At 45.3% G+C, this 18,289-nt stretch overlaps 1 pseudogene across 1 annotated transcript; it reads left to right on the top strand.

Moving 5' to 3' along the window:
- The first annotated feature begins 1,790 nt into the window (after positions 1 to 1,790).
- Positions 1,791 to 16,546, top strand: LOC310778014 (glutamate receptor ionotropic, NMDA 1-like; annotated as a pseudogene). Its single transcript has 13 exons — positions 1,791 to 1,847; positions 2,124 to 2,288; positions 2,796 to 2,914; positions 3,264 to 3,376; positions 3,883 to 4,031; positions 4,714 to 4,871; positions 5,485 to 5,646; positions 5,971 to 6,080; positions 6,436 to 6,581; positions 6,850 to 6,900; positions 15,814 to 15,904; positions 16,152 to 16,315; positions 16,433 to 16,546. The product of its transcript is annotated as a glutamate receptor ionotropic, NMDA 1-like (transcript).
- Positions 16,547 to 18,289: the final 1,743 nt, after the last annotated feature.

Raw genomic sequence — 18,289 nt, 5'->3', positions numbered from 1 at the left:
TAAACACATGTTCCAACACAATTGAACACTTGATGTTTTCTCTCCCTCTTTTGAGACGCAAAATCAACCTTAACATGACCTGTGTTTGTGTGTGTGTGTGTGTGTGTGTGTGTGTGTGTGTGTGTGTTAGGCTGCAGGTCAAGTTTCACGGTTACATGCTGCCATTCCGACGTGCTGCCACTCCGACGTTCTGCCACTCTGAAATATCGGCACTCAGAAAGGGATCATGTCTATGTTCCCCGGGTTCTATATTCCCCGTTTTTCACGCCAAACCTAACCTCCCCCCATGCCTAAACCTAACCTCCCCCAGACCCTAACCCAAAACCTAACCTCTCCCACCCCCACGCCTAAACCTAAGGTCGGCATTGCGGCTTCTAAGGTGAACGACCGCCATTACGAATAATGGAAGTTAACGTTCGGAGTGGCAGGGCTTCGGAAAGGCAGACAGTAGCCAAGTTTCACCCTGAAAAGTGTTTCTACATATCTCTCTCTCTCTCTCTCTCTCTCTCTATTTCTCTCACTCTGTGTGGAAATATTCTTGGAAACTGCCGGAATCTTTTCCAAGATAAATAAGACTGCAGCTGTCATCACACGCACGAGTGCGTGCGCACATGCACACGCACACACGCACGCACGCACGCACGCACGCACGCACGCACACACACACACACCACACACACACACACACACACACACACACACACACACACACACACACACACACACACACACACACACACACACTGATGAGAGTGAGAGAGTGCGTCACTGCCCTCATCTGGCCACGCGAAGAACTGCAACAATCCATAGACTGCTATAATCCTCTGTCATTCAATTCCAGTCTCTCTGTCTTTCTCTCTCTCTCTCTCTCTCTCTCTCTCTCTCTCTCACACACACACACCTACACACTGTTTTCTTTTGGAAAATCTTCGGGCTAAATTGGATCGGGAAGGTGTAGTGGGGGCTGTCTTTCTTGATTTGAAGAAGGCTTTTGATACGGTAAACCATGATGTTTTAATTGCCAAGCTATCAAATTTAAATTTTTCACCTAATGTCATTAATTGGATAAAGTCTTACCTTGCTGACAGAAAACAGTGTGTTCGTGTAGGCCATACAACGTCTGAAATGGTTGATAATGATGTGGGTGTGCCCCAAGGATCAATATTTGGTCCATTATTATTTATAACCGAGCCACTTACTGCCCCCTCGATCCTATCCCTTCCTCTCTCCTCCAAACCATCTCACCTGACATATCTCCCTTCCTCACTACCTTCATAAACTCCTCTCTGTCCTCTGGTCTTGTTCCGCCTGCTCTAAAGACTGCAAGAGTCAAGCCTCTGATTAAAAAACCCTCCCTTGACCCTATTGCTATTCAGAACTACAGAACTGTCTCTCTTCTCTCATTCCTTTCCAAAACCCTCGAACGAGCAGCGTCCGAACAACTTTCTCTCTATCTCTCCCAGAATGACCTCCTGGACCCTCTGCAGTCCGGTTTCAAGGCCTCTCACTCTACTGAGACAGCTCTTCTTGCAGTCACAGAGGCCCTTCACACTGCTAAGGCCTCATCCCTCTCCTCTATCCTTGTCCTCCATGACCTGTCTGCTGCCTTCGATACAGTCAATCACCAAATCCTTCTTTCCACTCTGTGGGGGGGGGGGGGGGCAAGCTCGCCCCAGACAAGCCCAGACACATCCGCTGCCCCCAAAACCTCGTATCTGCTGTACTGGCCTGGAACCTCCTCGTAACTCAGGAATGAAATACTTATAGCAGAATGAAAGGCCCCGCCAGCCATGGGTGAGTGGTATAAACACCTGTCTCACACGCAGGAGAACAAGGTTCAAATCCCGGTGGGAATTGTTTTATGCATTGATACTCGATGGGAGGGGAGAGGAGAGGAGAAGGGAAGGAGGAGAGGAGAGGAGAGGAGAGCAGCAACTGTCAGACGCTTACGCTACAGACATAGTCTGTGACGTCACGTTGAAGGCTGGGTTCACCCAGGCTAGAGCAAGCCTAGAACTGAGACTCAACTCTTTCTTCAATAGGCTTAACCCAAATCCATGAAGCCTGGCACTATTCTGTGGTCTAGCAATGTGATTGCTGATTGTTATTTTGTGGGACTCCAGGTGAATAACAGCAACAAGAAAGAGTGGAACCGCATGATGGGCAAGCTCCTGGGGGGCCTGGCAGACATGATCGTAGCCCCGCTGACTATAAACAACGAACGAGCCACGTACATCGAGTTCTCCAAACCATTTAAGTACCAAGGCTTAACAATCCTCGTTAAAAAAGGTATGTGTAGGGTTAGGGTTAGGGTTAGGTGTGTCCACCTTCTGGCCAGCATGAACTCAAATCTCCTCTGGGGATTGGCTTTTGCATTTGTTCTTATCTGGGAATCCTCTGGGGATGGGATGCTGCATCACAGGTGTATTGACCCTTAACCTTTTACAGTCTGACGACAGCAGACTGTTGCATCTGATAATAAGAATGAGAATATGTAAAAGTTGACTTGGCTAACATCATGACATGCTAACAAGATCACAAGGATGCGTAAATGTGGTTCATGAGTTGATCTAAAAATTGTAATTTCAATGGGACTCTATGAGCGGAAGATGATTTTATAACTAGCTAGCACAATATATAACTAATAATATATATATACAGTATAACTAGCTAGCACAATAGTTTCCTGTTTTTCCTGCTTAGCTCTGCTTCAACATGTGTATCGCTGATAACAAGTAAGGTAATTGGACATTTGTAGTTATCGGTGAATAACCGTCTGCGATGTGTGTTTTCAGGAAATCCCGCGCAGTACACTGGACCCGTTCATGCAGCCTTTCCAAAGCACGCTGTGGCTGTTGGTGGGTCTGTCGGTACATGTGGTGGCGGTGATGCTTTACCTACTAGACCGGTTCAGGTACAAGGGGACCCATGAGTGTGTGTTAATGACTGAATGAGTGAGCGAGAACATAATGCGTGAGTGTATTATGTAGGTTGTGTGTGTACACTCCTGACCGCTGCAGATCTTCCCTCAGTGACAACAAGGCAGACAGAGGTGAAGATTGACTCCAGCCATTCCACTGCTATGTCCCTGTGCCACAGACACTTTGACTATGTCCTTTCTGTTCGGGGTTTGTCTCCATCTTCCTTTGCTTCCTCATGTCAACTCCCTTCCCTGCCTGGGGTTGCCATGGTTTTCTCCTTTCTGCGTTCTCTGTGGTTTCTCACTTTGTCTCCTGGCACCTTCCCCAATGTCTCTCCTCCAGCCCATTCGAAAGGTTTAAAGTCAACAGTGAAGAAGAAGAAGAAGATGCCCTCACCTTATCGTCTGCCATGTGGTTCTCCTGGGGAGTGTTGCTGAACTCTGGGATAGGAGAAGGTAGAAATGTTGTCCAGTTAATTACATAACCAATGAGAAACCGTATTCTATTGACAAGTCAGCAGAGGTGCTGTAATTTAGTCAAAAACGTGTTTTTGGTTAAGCAATAGTCAAATTACCATTTAAATAACATGAAGAGACAGTGCTATTAGAATACAATCACACAAATCTATGAATGATATTTCGGTGTTAGCGGTTTAGCAGGTGTACTGTAGATTAATTGATGACAAGGACCAACTTCAAAAGAAGTTTGTGTCATACAGTAGATGCAATCCAGTTGGTGCCCAAGATTTTGTATTTCATGATGTGTGCGCTTGAATAACTTTTCTATAATGTTTGGATTATCTTTTGAATAAACACATTTTCAAAGACAGGATGTCATATAGTATGTTTCACCTGGTTTTTGTCTGTTTCATTCTACTTAAACTTTTTATTTTTTTTTATTGACAAGCTGTGTGTAAAATGTTCAAAAGTTCAGTTCAGGCTTATCCGTGGCCATCCTACAGGTGCGCCGCGCAGCTTCTCAGCGAGAATCCTGGGCATGGTGTGGGCCGGCTTTGCCATGATCATTGTGGCATCGTATACTGCCAACCTGGCTGCCTTCCTGGTGCTGGACCGGCCTGAGGAGCGCATCACTGGCATCAATGACCCAAGGGTGTGTATGTCATGACAATGTTACTGCACAATTAATTTATTATTTCATTTGATTTTGGGATGGAATCATATAAATGTATTTGATAGATTAAATGTGTATTATTTTTTTACGATCAAAGGATGGTAGTAGTAATCCGTGCAATACTGTGGTTTCAGGGGCACTGAATGAGAGACTATAATGCCATCTAGGGCTGAGCAATATATCAATATTGTGATATTGTGATAGTGATAGGACATTAGATATTGCCTTAGATTTTCGATTCATAATATCGTGATATGGCCATAAGTGTTGTATTTTTCTGGTTTTAAAGGCTGCATTACAGTAAAGTGATGTCAATTTCTGAACTTACCACACTGTTGTAGCTGTTCTATTATTTGCCTTTAGCTGCTTAGTCATTCCATCCACATTACTGGTGATTATTTATCTAATTGTTTAATGATTTTGTGAAAGCACCAATAGTCAGAGAAGGAAACTCTGTCTGCATTTTGTTTTGATCACAGTCTGACATCTCACATGTGGCTTTGACTTACAGCTCAACATTTAGTGCACTTTGTAGAAAATACGCAGATATATAATATATACTGTATAACGTGTATCGCCAATCAGCCTCAAAATACACATGTGATTTCTGGTCCATATGGCCTGCATATCACTAATGCCATGTCCTCGCCCCCTTGTGCAGCTGAGGAACCCATCGGACAAGTTCATCTACGCCACAGTGAAGCAGAGTTCTGTGGACATCTACTTCCGGCGACAGGTGGAGCTTAGCACCATGTACCGCCACATGGAGAAGCACAACTATGAGAGTGCCGCCGAGGCCATCGTGGCTGTGCGTGACAAGTGAGTCTCGGGCCAGGTGGGGCCGGCCAGGTGGGGCCAGGTGGGGCCGGCCAGGGCGTCGGCCAGCTGCTCCGCTTGGTGGATGGAGCAGGGCGAGTCAGGCAGGCAGGCAGATGGCTGGAGCAGGGCGAGTCAGTCAGCTCAGCGGGGGAGGTGGTGGTGGTGGGGGGGGCGGGGGTATCTGGGGGACATGGACCTCTGGACCAGCTGGACGCGGTGGGAGTTACTGCCGCATTCCTCCTGATCCAGGCCCATCACCCCAGCCAAGACAGAGGTCCTATAGGGACAGGAGGAAGGTGTGGACGTGTCGACAGCACTGGCACTGGTGTGAGGTGGAGCTAACATGAAGCCGAGGAGCTCCCTTTTTCAGGTTGTACCCAGACCAACAGCTTTGAGATGGGGGGAATCCAATGGGGGACGCGCGCTCATCTGTCCGGCATTGGATTTCATTTCATAGAGATTGCTGGTAAACGCTGGGGGGGAAGGGGGGGAAGGGAGCCGTAAATGTGTATGTAAATCATTGTACTGTTGCACCGTAACCCCCTCCTTCCCCACTTCCTCCTTCCCCCCTCCTCCTGCTGACTCCTCCTCCTCCCTGCCCCCTCCCCCACAGCAAGCTGCATGCTTTCATCTGGGACTCTGCGGTGCTGGAGTTTGAAGCCTCGCAGAAGTGCGACCTGGTGACCACGGGAGAGCTGTTTTTCCGTTCGGGCTTTGGCATAGGCATGCGCAAGGACAGCCCCTGGAAACAGAATGTGTCCCTGGCCATTCTCAGGTCTGTCCCAGCCGAAGCTGCATTACTCGTATGACTCTTTTTCTTTCTTATCCCTATGGTTTGATGGTCAAACTTTGACCAGTTACAGCCATCCGAAACATCGCCTTATGTTGCCATCTTCTCTCTCTGTATCTCCCCTTTCCTGCCCTCTGTCTGTTTGTCTCTGTCAAGTTTGCATTTGTGTCTGTCTGTCAAAATACTGTCTGTGTGTTTGTTGTTTCATGTACTGTATGTTGCAATCTGGGAGTGAGCCGCTAAAGTGTTTCATCTTGGTGTTGTATTAACTTTGTCACCTCTCCTCCCACTACCCCCAACCCCCTGCAGTTCTCATGAGAACGGCTTCATGGAGGACCTAGATAAAACCTGGGTGAGATACCAGGAGTGTGACTCACGGAGGAATGCCCCAGCCACACTCACCTTTGAAAACATGGCAGGTATGGTCCCTATGGTATCGAGAAACCGTTAAAAGTGATTGGACAAAAACTGCAGTGTTAAGGTACTGTAGCCCTTTTTTGTCCAATACCTTTTATTATTTTTAGTGTTGACGTGGGTGCTCTGTGGAAGTGTGCCGTACAGTATCTTGTGCCGTGGGTTTGAGAGCTATGTGGTCTACTATTAATATTGATATTGTGTGGTTTACAGAGTCGGAGCGGGTTGAAAGAGGAGGGGCGACCGCTGATCATGACGGGCGAACCATGCGGTCATGTTCAGCGAGAGCAGCAGAGTTGTAGCCCGGTGGCTCACGTTCTACCCCTGTCCCGTTTGTGTCCGTCTCTCCCCTCCTGACAGGAGTCTTCATGCTGGTGGCCAGAGGCATTGCAGCAGGGATCTTCCTCATCTTTATCGAAATCGCCTATAAGCGCCATAAAGACGCCCGCAGGAAGTAGATGCAGCTGGCCTTTGCGGCCGTCAATGTTTGGAGGAAGAACCTGCAGGTATGGATGATCTCATATGCCCACTTTACACCCAGGGTGGAGGTGCAGAGAGAGAGGCTCAGCAAAGCCCCTTCTCATGGCGGGGTGGATTTCCGTCTCTCGGTCTCTCTGCCCCGCTACGGGTTTTTCGTTTGACGTCTCAGTGGTGGTCAGGCTGTCAGACAGTGATCTCTGATGCCTTCACGCAAGGTGTTCTCGATGGCCACCCTGTAGGTCCTAGTGGTTCCCCGAGGCCAACCGCACCCGTGTCTCTTGTGTGTGCCTGCAGGACAGTAAGGAGGCCTCTGGAAGTCAAGCGGTGGAAGGGACCCCATCATTAGTATGTAACCAATTAGTAGAGCCATCTTCACCCCCCCCACGTCACCTCTCACTGTTAGAGTAAGAATGAGATCATCAACCCCGGTGACCCGAACATGACGGACATCTGAAATCAAACTAAACATTCTACATCCATGGCATGAACTACTAGTTCTATGCTGCTGCTCTGGTGCTTATTGTGCTTCTTAAGGTCAGATGATGTGGACACGTACTGCTATAAATATACTGCTTCAAACACGATACTACTAACATGAACTTTCAATGCACTTATAGTGTCATTATAATTATATATATATATATATTATAATTATATATATAGTATAATTATATATTTCAATGCACTTATAGCATCATTGATTGACTTCACTCGAGCAGCCAGGGACTAACAATACAAATAGAGCATAACGATTCAAATCAATGCCCTGGCAGAATGACACTGCAGTGACCCCTCACATGCTGAATGACACCTCACATGCTGAATGACACTGCAGTGACCCCTCACATGCTGAATGACACTGCAGTGACCCCTCACATGCTGGCAGAATGACACTGCAGTGACCCCTCACATGCTGGCAGAATGACACTGCAGTGACCCCTCACATGCTGGCAGAATGACACTGCAGTGACCCCTCACATGCAGAATGACACTGCAGTGACCCCTCACATGCTGGCAGAATGACACTGCAGTGACCCCTCACATGCTGGCAGAATGACACTGCAGTGACCCCTCACATGCTGGCAGAATGACACTGCAGTGACCCCTCACATGCTGGCAGAATGACACTGCAGTGACCCCTCACATGCAGAATAGTGTCTCCCCAGGGGGGCTCCAAACCGTTTCAGGGGAGGCTCAGTGAATGGAAGTGAAAATATATTACTTTAGTTATCAAAATGAGATCACATAGAATGGCCTAAATGTGTGTGATTTGGTTAAAGAGATGGTTCAAAGATACAGTAGTTTGAGGGTTTTTTACTGTTGTTCCTACTTTCCCAGAATCAGAAATAAATAAATGCCTTCAGACAGACCTGTCTGAAGTATGTCAAACAGCAATATCATATATAATATAATATTGTCTCAATTGTGGAGTGTCTATGGGATCAAATCCCATAGGCATCCATGAATCTATGGAAACTATGTTAAGCGAGTAAACTGGGGAGGGGGTGCGGGGGGCTTTGTCTGGGGGGAGGCCCACAGTCTCACACTTTGAAAACCCTGCTCTAGAGAAATTGTTCATTTTCTAGCACAGACCAGTTCCCAGCAACTCAATGTGGTAACTGTCGTAACTCATTACAAAAGTAACATATTACATGTAATATATTACTGTTAGCAGTAACTCAGTAATATAACTTATTACCAATAAGGTTTGAGTAATATTATACCAGTTACTTTGTCAAGTAACACAAGTTACAAATTGAGTTACATACTTTTTATCAAAGCACATTTAAATAAAGATACATCCATTTCCTAATCAAATTGTGTTCGTATGCAAATAACCACTATAGATGACAATAGCAAAGGAAAAGGATAACATTTAGAAATTTGGACAGTTTACACTGACTTCAAGACGGTTGAAATTCAGGATGGTTCCAGGTGGCGATGTCATTCTGTTGCTACTGCTGTTATTTTGGTGAAAGTAATGTAAAACTACTGTAATAAGTAATGAGTTACTCTACACAGACAGTAATATTGTAAAGTAACTTATTACTCTCAAATGAAAGTAACTAGTGATATGTAGTATATTACATTTTGAAAGTAACTTGCCCAACACTGGTGACAATAAAGTAGGCTTATTGGATCTTCAAATGAGGACATGCTCTGAGGACGGGGATCCTCTCGATTTACAGCACAAGTCTAAATGTAGGACAATGCTGTTCTCTAATGAGCCTTATAGTCATTAGTGATGAATGCTGTATGTAAAATACAATGTTCAAAATGACAAACAGCCACTGGAAAGGTGTGAAGGAAGCCGTCCAGCTATGAAGAGGAGACTGACCTTCCTCCTGCTCCTCACAGGTCAGTATATCACCCCCTCTACAATGTAAAATCTCACCCACTAGATATGGTCTAGATGCAAGAGCTTGAACACCTACAGTACACGTGTGTAGATGTAAGCGCCTGAACACCTACAGTACATGTGTCTAGATGCAAGCGCTTGAACACCTACAGTACATGTGTCTAGATGCAAGCACTTGAACACCTACAGTACATGTGTCTAGATGCAAGCACTTGAACACCTACAGTACATGTGTCTAGATGCAAGCGCCTGAACACCTACAGTACATGTGTCTAGATGCAAGCGCTTGAACACCTACAGTACATGTGTCTAGATGCAAGCGCCTGAACAGCTACAGTACATGTGTCTAGATGCAAGCGCCTGAACACCTACAGTACATGTGTCTAGATGCAAGCGCCTGAACACCTACAGTACATGTGTCTATGTAAGCGCCTGAACACCTACAGTACATGTGTCTATGTAAGCGCCTGAACACCTACAGTACATGTGTCTATGTAAGCGCCTGAACACCTACAGTACATGTGTCTAGATGCAAGCGCCTGAACACCTACAGTACATGTGTCTAGATGCAAGCACTTGAACACCTACAGTACATGTGTCTATGCAAGCGCTTGAACACCTACAGTACATGTGTCTAGATGCAAGCGCTTAATGTCGCTGTGTGGTTAGGGACTGTTCGTTATTTAGAAAGGGGGGGGGGGGGGGGTCTGAATTAAAAAGCTGTGACCACTGACCAAAATATATATTTTCCTTGAACCTCCACAAGTGATTAGAAAAACATGATTGACACAAAATGTTATATATGACTGAAGCTCATGGAAATTGGAAACCCTCATTAGTGTTTTGCTTCCACTTGTGTTTTACCCTGCCTTTTTGACACAAAATGGCCCCCATGAGAAGGGTCTATTGGAACTACTTTCACTGCGTTCCGATCGGCTAGCAGTTCCCTGTGAAGTGGACTGCACAGGGTATTGAGCCATATTACTTAAAATGGCTGAATACCCTGTGCAGTCCACTGTGCAGTAACTATTAGCAGATATTGCTAGTAGTTAAATAACCCTTAGTTAAATTGGCTAATAAATAGTTAAATAATAGCCTAAATAGTTAAATAAATAGGCTAAATTAAACTTAATAAATAGTTAAATAACCCTAACCCTTAAATATGTTTTCCTTAAAATGTTTAACCTTATGGAGAAGATTTAAGGGTGTTTTGTGCAGCTGATTCTATTTTATGGACACCTTAACTCTGACTCTAAGGGAAATCTTAACCTAAGGTGCTTTGTGCAACTGGGCCCAGGCTCTTTCTTAATAACCTCTCACCTAACTAATTCATGCTTTTATCTCCTAGGCCAGTGGTTCTCAATGTAGGTTCCGGGGACCACCCAGGGGTCTTTGAAGGGATTCCAGAGGTCTCCAGCAAATTGATGAATTGCTAGACTTCACCATTACAATTCCTACATCAACTTCACACAATTAGAAAATATTGTAGCATTGTCATAAACCAGGCGGAGTCCGAATATAGTTACCGCACTTTATTCCGTTAACACAGACCCTTATATTTACAGTCTATGACACAGACAGGAACTACTGTTGGCCGTAGCCCACGCCAAAACAAACCCGAGCAAAGGCGTTGGAAGCACGGTGCGGTGGGCGCTGCAGCACCCCCTGGTGGCAAGAGATGTAAAAAAAAAAAAAAATTTTTTTTTTTTTTTTTACAGTGCACCTGAACGCAACATGCAAAATACCCGCTGAATAAGTGTCCAAATGTTCATGTAATTCTGGCCAATACTCCACTTCTGTTATAACATTTCAGTCTGGAAGATATAATCTTTATGACTACCTTAAAAGGCTAAATGAATAGCTTAGAAAATGAATAGCACCGGGCAGTGTGCGAACTATACAGTGGCTTTCGGGGGAGCCGACTTTTGAGGGGCTCAAATTCATAAAAGGGCACTACAGCCGCCGTCCGAAGGGCGGCGGCGGAAATTTGAGGCAATTTGAAGGCCAATTTAGGGGTATAACTCATTTTAAATCAGCACGCTCAAAGACACGGATACAGCTCTTGCCTGTTACACTTTTCTCTCCAAGAGAGAAAAGCGCGCTGCGCACACAGAGAGGGAGGGACGGAGGGAGCACAAGGCGAAACGGGCGCACTGCTCTCCATATACACACTGCATCCACAAGAACATGATATCTCTGCCCAACACTTTTATCCACTCCATAACGCACATGTTCCACTCACTGTGAAGTTCCTGACGCATTCCATCTCACAAACAGTCCTCCATATGCGGGAGGACTCGGAGGTAGGCTATTCCAGCTTCACCTCGTCGTCACTTTTTCCACATCTGCGTTTGAAGTAGAAGCGACTTGTTGCTGTTCAACTGACGGCTGCTTCCATTTCTTCGTGAATGTAAAGTTTGTCAAACTGCCTTGTTTTCTTTTTGACATCTTGCTGTTAAATCTGACCTGCCCGCGTGAGTGACGTTTGATTTGCACCTGCGCCGCCATGCTTCGATGTGGTGATGATAAGAATAACATGCATGTCGGTATAGGGGCTTACAGTGAATTTGACAGTGATTGAGCACACTCTGAATCATACGATTAAAATAGCGTAATTTTACGCATTATTCACTATGAAGGTACAGAAAAAGAAATAGAAAATACATGGGGTAATATATATTAGTCAATAATTTAGAGACCCCCCCAAATTTCACAAGTCAGCCTTTCAGGGGGTCTACTACTTCTTTAAGGGGAGCCAAAGCCCCCCCAGCTCCCCCGTAGTTCGCACCCTGGCACCGGGGGCCCATGGTACTATTAATCTGGATATATCGGAGGAATAGCAGGTAGGCTATCACTGTCCCTGAGTCCTGAGGGTAAATTGAGTAATGCTGCAGAGAAGAGGAGAAGACACTGAATAATGACATCACAACAGTATAATCCTAATGTTAATTTAAAATTTAATATTCCTCTAAATATGGCTAAAAGTCCAAAAAGGGTGGGAGAGAGAATGAGGATTCCAACACAGCAGTGGGAGCAAGTGGTGACATGGAGGTGAGTGAGAAAAGGTGACTGAATAATGACACAACAGTCTAATCTTAATATTAATATTCCTCTAATCTGGCGACAAAGTGGCCAAATTTTTTGCCGCCCTGCGGGCGCCGTCAGCCGTCCCCCCTAATGTTGAATCAGTGGCAGCACCCCCTACCTAAAGGTACTTCCAACGCCCCTGAACCCGAGCAATAATCCGTCTCCAAAACCACACAGCCGTCTCTCCCAACTCTCTCCAGCCCTCTCCCGCTTCCTCATTCAGCACACCAAAAACAATCCCTCCCTCCAGAAGAGTTCCGACATCTCCATTCAGTCCAATGGACCAGTTTTTTTCCAGGAAGTAGAAAGTGGAACTCTTCAGTAAAAAAAGCAGCACTGTCGAGTTGCATCAAAATAGACAGTGTTCTACTTTGAAAGGGTTTTTCATCCCTTGAAATTAATCAAATTGTACATTTCGGCTTTATTTTAGCAAAAGTAGCGCGAGACCCATTCCTGGCTGTTCATTGGCTAATGATTCTTGCATTTTGGTCCTCCGCTGACGCCACTCTCTTACTAGAGGACACTACCTCCCTCTATAGTCTTAGCCAATCACCGGCGGGCTCTTTCCCGCGACTCGCTCTCATAGGTGCTAACATGACTGACAGGCCTCTCAGCCTCTAGTTTACAGTTAATCCCCGTAACGTTCAAGTCCCTCCGAAACTCGTAATAAAGTGCATGCACAGAACATTGCATTAACAGTGTCAGACTTAACCATAACAGTTATCCCATAACTCAGTCCGTTACAATATAGAGGCTTAGAACACGGCTCTCTCGAATACTCGATTCTGATTGGTCAATCAACAATATTCACCGGTCATTATTTCTCGACAACCGACCGCTGCTCTGCCACACCTGGATTAATCAGTTGATAAGAGCATTTTGTCCGCAGACGCTACTAATTAGGCCAACCAGTTGCAGCTGTGGTGTCTTGTGTGCCAATTACGAATGAAACCGCTTTGTGTTGAAAACGCTATTAAAAAATCTATTTGAATAATTATTTTTGTCAGATTATTGAATGATTTAGTTGTAGGCCGTGTTCTAAGCGGGATAATGTATACTGAGCCGGTGATTACTGGAAATAATGACCTTCAGGTGAATATTAAGCCCTCCGCTGCGCGTCGGGCTCAATCATTCACCTGTCGGTCATTATTTCCACAGTAATCACCGGCTCAGTATACATTATCCCTTACATGACTGCTTTGATGTTACACTGTTACCTCTGAAGTTCTGAACCTACAACACAAAGAGTCATTGAATCTGAACAGAATAACCTCTAAAAGAAAAGAAAAAATCAGATTTGGGTCCAAGAGACAAAATCTCATCAGTGGGGGTCTGTGACCTTAATGTGGGCTAAATGAGGGTCTTTGATATGAAAACGGTTGAGAATCACGATCCTAGACCACTATGTGCTTATTCTGGCATCAGTAAATGTGTGTATCGTGTGTAGGCTACTAAAATCCAGCAGGTCGAATTTTAACTGGCAGAGAAAATCACATCTCCTGAATGCTGGCCTCGTTTCACTGGTTAGGCTACCTGTTGGGTTTAGAATTGCATTGAAAAATGCCACTGCTCATTTCTAAAACAGAGGTAGGTCAGATCCCAAGCCAAATCACGTGACCTTTAACCCCATATTGCCAGTGTGTAGTCTCCGATCCTCAGCCACAGCCCTTCTTGCAAAGGCCAAGTGTGTTGCACAAATTATGTAGGCGTATATTATTACAGGTGTGACACAAACATCTAGAGATTATCTGGATATACAGTTTTGAGAAGTTTAGACTTGAGAAATTGTTGTCAAATATAACAAAATCACACATTTAAAACCACCAATTTACAATATTTGTTGTCAGCATTAGGCTACTTAGTTTCACTCGTCCACTGGAGGGCAGTGTAGAGGATAGAAACCAGCGCTGTCTTATAACGACCCGGTTACTGCTAGCCAGCTACAAACACCAAAACAACAGGCAGGTGATTGTACAAAGGGAGCCGGAAAAGGAAAGAGCAAGTCACAGTAATGTTATCTGTATGGACAAGAAGTGATTCCTGGCATTCATCGCCATGGTGTTAAACTGTGCTGCTAGTATGACTGGGAAGACGGAGAGGACTGAAATGGTGGTTGACGCTGCAGAGATTTCTGGATGTGGTTGATGTATCTGGAGCAGAGATAGATAAAATACTGAGAGATGCATTTGTGTAAACTCAGGCGTCTGCATCTTACTGATATGGAAAGTAATTATGAATCGGAGTACTTTGGGTGGATATGGTGTTATTTTGTTTATTTTAGTTCAATTAAGAGCAGTTTAGGTTTAGGTCAGTAGATGGCGGTAATGCAACATTTTGGATGCCAACCGCCGTAAAACCAAACAGAAGAAGAAGAAGATCTCGATAACGCTAACTAGGTGCATTTAACTGGCTGCATTTCATTGTGCATTGCCATAGCTTATTTAACACATGATTCCATAATTATACTATGGAGAATTTGCACTATTCGCAAGAATGACTGATGATGGTTTTTGTTGCCGATTGACGGCTGCGCATCTGGATTTTGCAAAGCTGGCTACTAGCTACTAGCTACTAGCTAGACCTGTGCTAGGCTAGCTAGCTAGCGAACAACTAACCCACCCGGTCTCCTCACTTGACAACACTAGTGTAGGCTACGGGTAGTTTACTCAATCATTTCATAGTAACGCACCGCATTTAGCGTTCAGTAACGATAACGGCGTTGTAACGACGGAAACAGTAATTAGTTAGATTACCCCGTTACTGAAAAAATAACGGCGTTACCTAACGCCGTTCTTTTAAACGGCGTTATTCCAAACACTGCGAACAAGCTAGTGGAGTTGTGTGTGGTAGCGCTATTGCTTATCCTATGTGGGGTTAGAAATCACGCGGTAGCGCTACTGTCACTAGTGAGCTAACGGCAAGTTAGCTTCTGTACTAAGCTGCTCACTGAAAATGTAAATGACAATGGGGCCGAAGAGACGGGAACTGGTGAGTATGGTGATACAAGCTTGCTAAATAACCAGCTAACGGCCATTGGCTTTGAACGTTATTAGCTGGATAACGTTTCGCACTCACGTTAGCCTTGTTTTGATAGCCTGCGGAGACCTGGTTGCTGGTTGTTATTAGCTAGCTTAGCTGATCAGTTACGCTAGCTAGCTAACTTTAGATAACGCTATAATGAATGCAGTAAATACCCAAGGCTATATCATTTGGGTAAATGCGTCGCAGTGTTAACTAGGCACCTACCAGCTACCTATGCAACCTAATTGAGCTGTCACCAGTCATTGGTGGTGGTGGTGGACAACGTTGATCGGGCTAAATAGGCATTGGGTCCAGCTTTAACGCTACATATACCACACAAGTTCACAGTGGTAAATCAATGCGCCACAACACTAATAATCTAGCTGCATATTTGATCTTGCTCTAGTCTTGATCCTCATGAGATTCAGAAACGTTTGCTGTCTTGTCAAAAATGTAAAAGAAAATATGTCATTCACGTGAGCTGGAACTTAAGCCAAATTCAGCCAGGCCTCTATTAAGCTGATTCTTGGATTGCCATGCAACAGTTCTGTCACTGATCCACAAACACAAGAAAGAAGCACCTATACGCTGTTGCATGCTGGCACAATTAATCTGCCCTGTTTGGTCAATTTGTGACCAGTCAGTAGTTCCTGTCTGTCACAGATTTCCACAGATCCTTGACAGATTGAAATTGTGTGTGTTGTTTCTCAGTTCGCCAATATCTATGTTGCAGGGCATAGCTGCAATGCCCTTGTTGATAATATCTTCCACTTGTGTCTCCCCTCTTCCAGGTGGTGGGAAGGATGATCTCCCTCTTCCCTGTCTCCCTGGTGCTTATGGTTCTCCTGCTGGCCGAGGCCCCTGGGTGCCAGGCAGGGGACTGTAAGGGCCACAGGCAGGTGTTGCGGGGACCACCAGGCTACGTCACTCAGTCAATGGGAACTGCGAGTGGCTCATCAAAGGTATATAATGAGTGAATATATTGTTGTGTGTACAATATAATTGCTTGTTAAATCAGATACCTTTCAACCCACACACTATTTGCCATTTTACCTGTAGAGTGAATGCTAAACTGATGTGGCTCAAGCCTAATCACATTGCTATTTCCCTCTCATTCTTTATCTCCCAGCTCCCAGCAACAATCATCGCATTGTCCTGAATTTAACCTTTATGGACACCGAGTGTACCTATGATTACCTGTTTGTGTATGATGGAGACTCCTACCATAGCCCCCTCCTGGCCGGTCTGAGTGGCAACACTCTGCCGCAACCCATGGAAGCCAAATCGGGAAAGGTAACAACTGACACATGATTCATAATGGATCCTGTATGCATTCAAGTCTATTCACAAGCTCGCCCCTCCTTATCTGTCTGATCTCCTCCATACTGTCTCCTCCACTCGCTCCCTCAGATCTTCCTCCTCCATTCACCTTACTGTGCCCTCTGCCCGTCTCAGCCTCAGCACCATGGTCAGCATAGCTTTCAGCCGCTCTGCTCCTCAACTTTGGAACTCACTCCCACCTAGGGCTGCACAATATATCGTTTCAGCATCGTCATCGCAATGTGCACATGCGCAATAGTCACATCGCAGAGCATGCAATGTCAAGTAAGGCAAATTAACTCATAACATACAGTAATGCACGCCCTCTCTGTTCTAAGCTCTTTTCCTACTAACTATAGTACCTTTACTCACTTAGGATCCTGCAACTCACCCTGGCTGCGGCTAAAAACACACTCACTTCCTACTACGTCAACCGTGCACATTACCCACTAGGCCATCTTCTTAAACAGGCAAGGCTTGATAGACCTATTTAAGACTTTTGGTGAAAATTCCTGTTTTTTTTCATATCGCAATATATATCGCAGAATAAAAAAATATTGCAATGTCAGTTTTTTCCAATATCGTGCAGCCCTACTCCCACCTGACATCCATCACATCGACTTTATCTGTTACTGTATTTGTGTTGTTGTTGTCTCTATTGTTGATTATTGCACTTGTTTTTACTTTGTAAAGTTCTTCTTCTTCCTCATGTCCGGCCATCCTCTATATCACGTCTTTCCAGTGGTTGGCGCAGGCGAGTGCAGCGGCATTCGGCTCGGTGCATTTTGGAGCATAGCTACATCTCATGATGTGTGTAAGGTCACTTTGTAAAGTGACCTTGGGTGTCCAGAAAGGCGCTTATAAATAAAATGTATTATTATTATTATTATTATATCTCAAACTCACAATCAAAAAGGCAAATAAAAAATCTGAGCCCTCTCACCCTGCTCACCACTGTCCCCTTGATGCCCCTGTCCACTAGAGCCCTGCATTCTAGCCTGAGCCTGAGGCCCGGCCCAACCCTTTGTTTGTTTAAAAAAAAAAAACTCTCGTAACGGACAAGCCCGTCTTTTATTGTCACACGAACACCACAATACATGCATGCGGCCACAACACACTCATGCTGACGGTGGCCGGTGAAAAGTGTCCTCTGCATTTAACCCATCCAGGCATGTCCTTTCCTCCGAGGGGCAGGCCAGGAGCAGTGGTCGCTTTCTCGTACAGCGCCCGGGGACCAACTTTGGATGTTGTCGTCACTGGTCGGATGACGATGACGATCTGATCTTCTGCATGTTTTTAGTGGGGGGGTTATATACGGAGGAAGCCCCTGGGGGGTACGGGGAGAACATGCAAACTCCACACAGAGAGAAAGGCCCTTACGACGAGATAACCCACCTGGGCAGTAGGCACTGAAGATATGGGGGAACACACAACCACAGCGCTCACAGTGTCCCAGGCGAGAATCGAACTCAGGACCTTCTAACTGTGAGGCGACAGCACTACCGACTGCGCCACCGTACCCCCATTTTTGACATTTGAATTGACACATTGTGGGGTTCAAAGTGTTTTAATGTATTTTTCTTGTATAGTGTTTATTTGATAGGCTTAGGCTATTCGAAATTGATCAAACACATAAGGTTCAGGGGAGGGGGGGAAGGCCTGGTTCGGGCTGTACTGAAAGCAAATTCCACCAACCTTGGTTGTGTGGTTATTAATAATTAAATGATTGATTGATTGAAATAAAGATGCAGCATCTTCACTGACAGATTTGACTAAAAGTGCACCTGCTGTTCTTCTTACTTACTTTGTCCCTCCACTTCATCTAAGGCTCAGTGTGAGGGTGAACAACACTGACGTATTCCATGTGGATCGGCGCTTCTGGACATCCTTCCGCTCGCGTTTCCCAGCCACCGGGCCCAGAGAGAGAGCCTTCCACTCGGCCACCGT

This window comes from Poromitra crassiceps (assembly GCF_964638095.1).
Source record: "Poromitra crassiceps genome assembly, chromosome: 6".
NCBI classification, from domain to species: domain Eukaryota; kingdom Metazoa; phylum Chordata; class Actinopteri; order Beryciformes; family Melamphaidae; genus Poromitra; species Poromitra crassiceps.
Note: the sequence above shows the minus strand (reverse complement) of the source record. Positions and strands in the feature narration are given on the sequence as shown.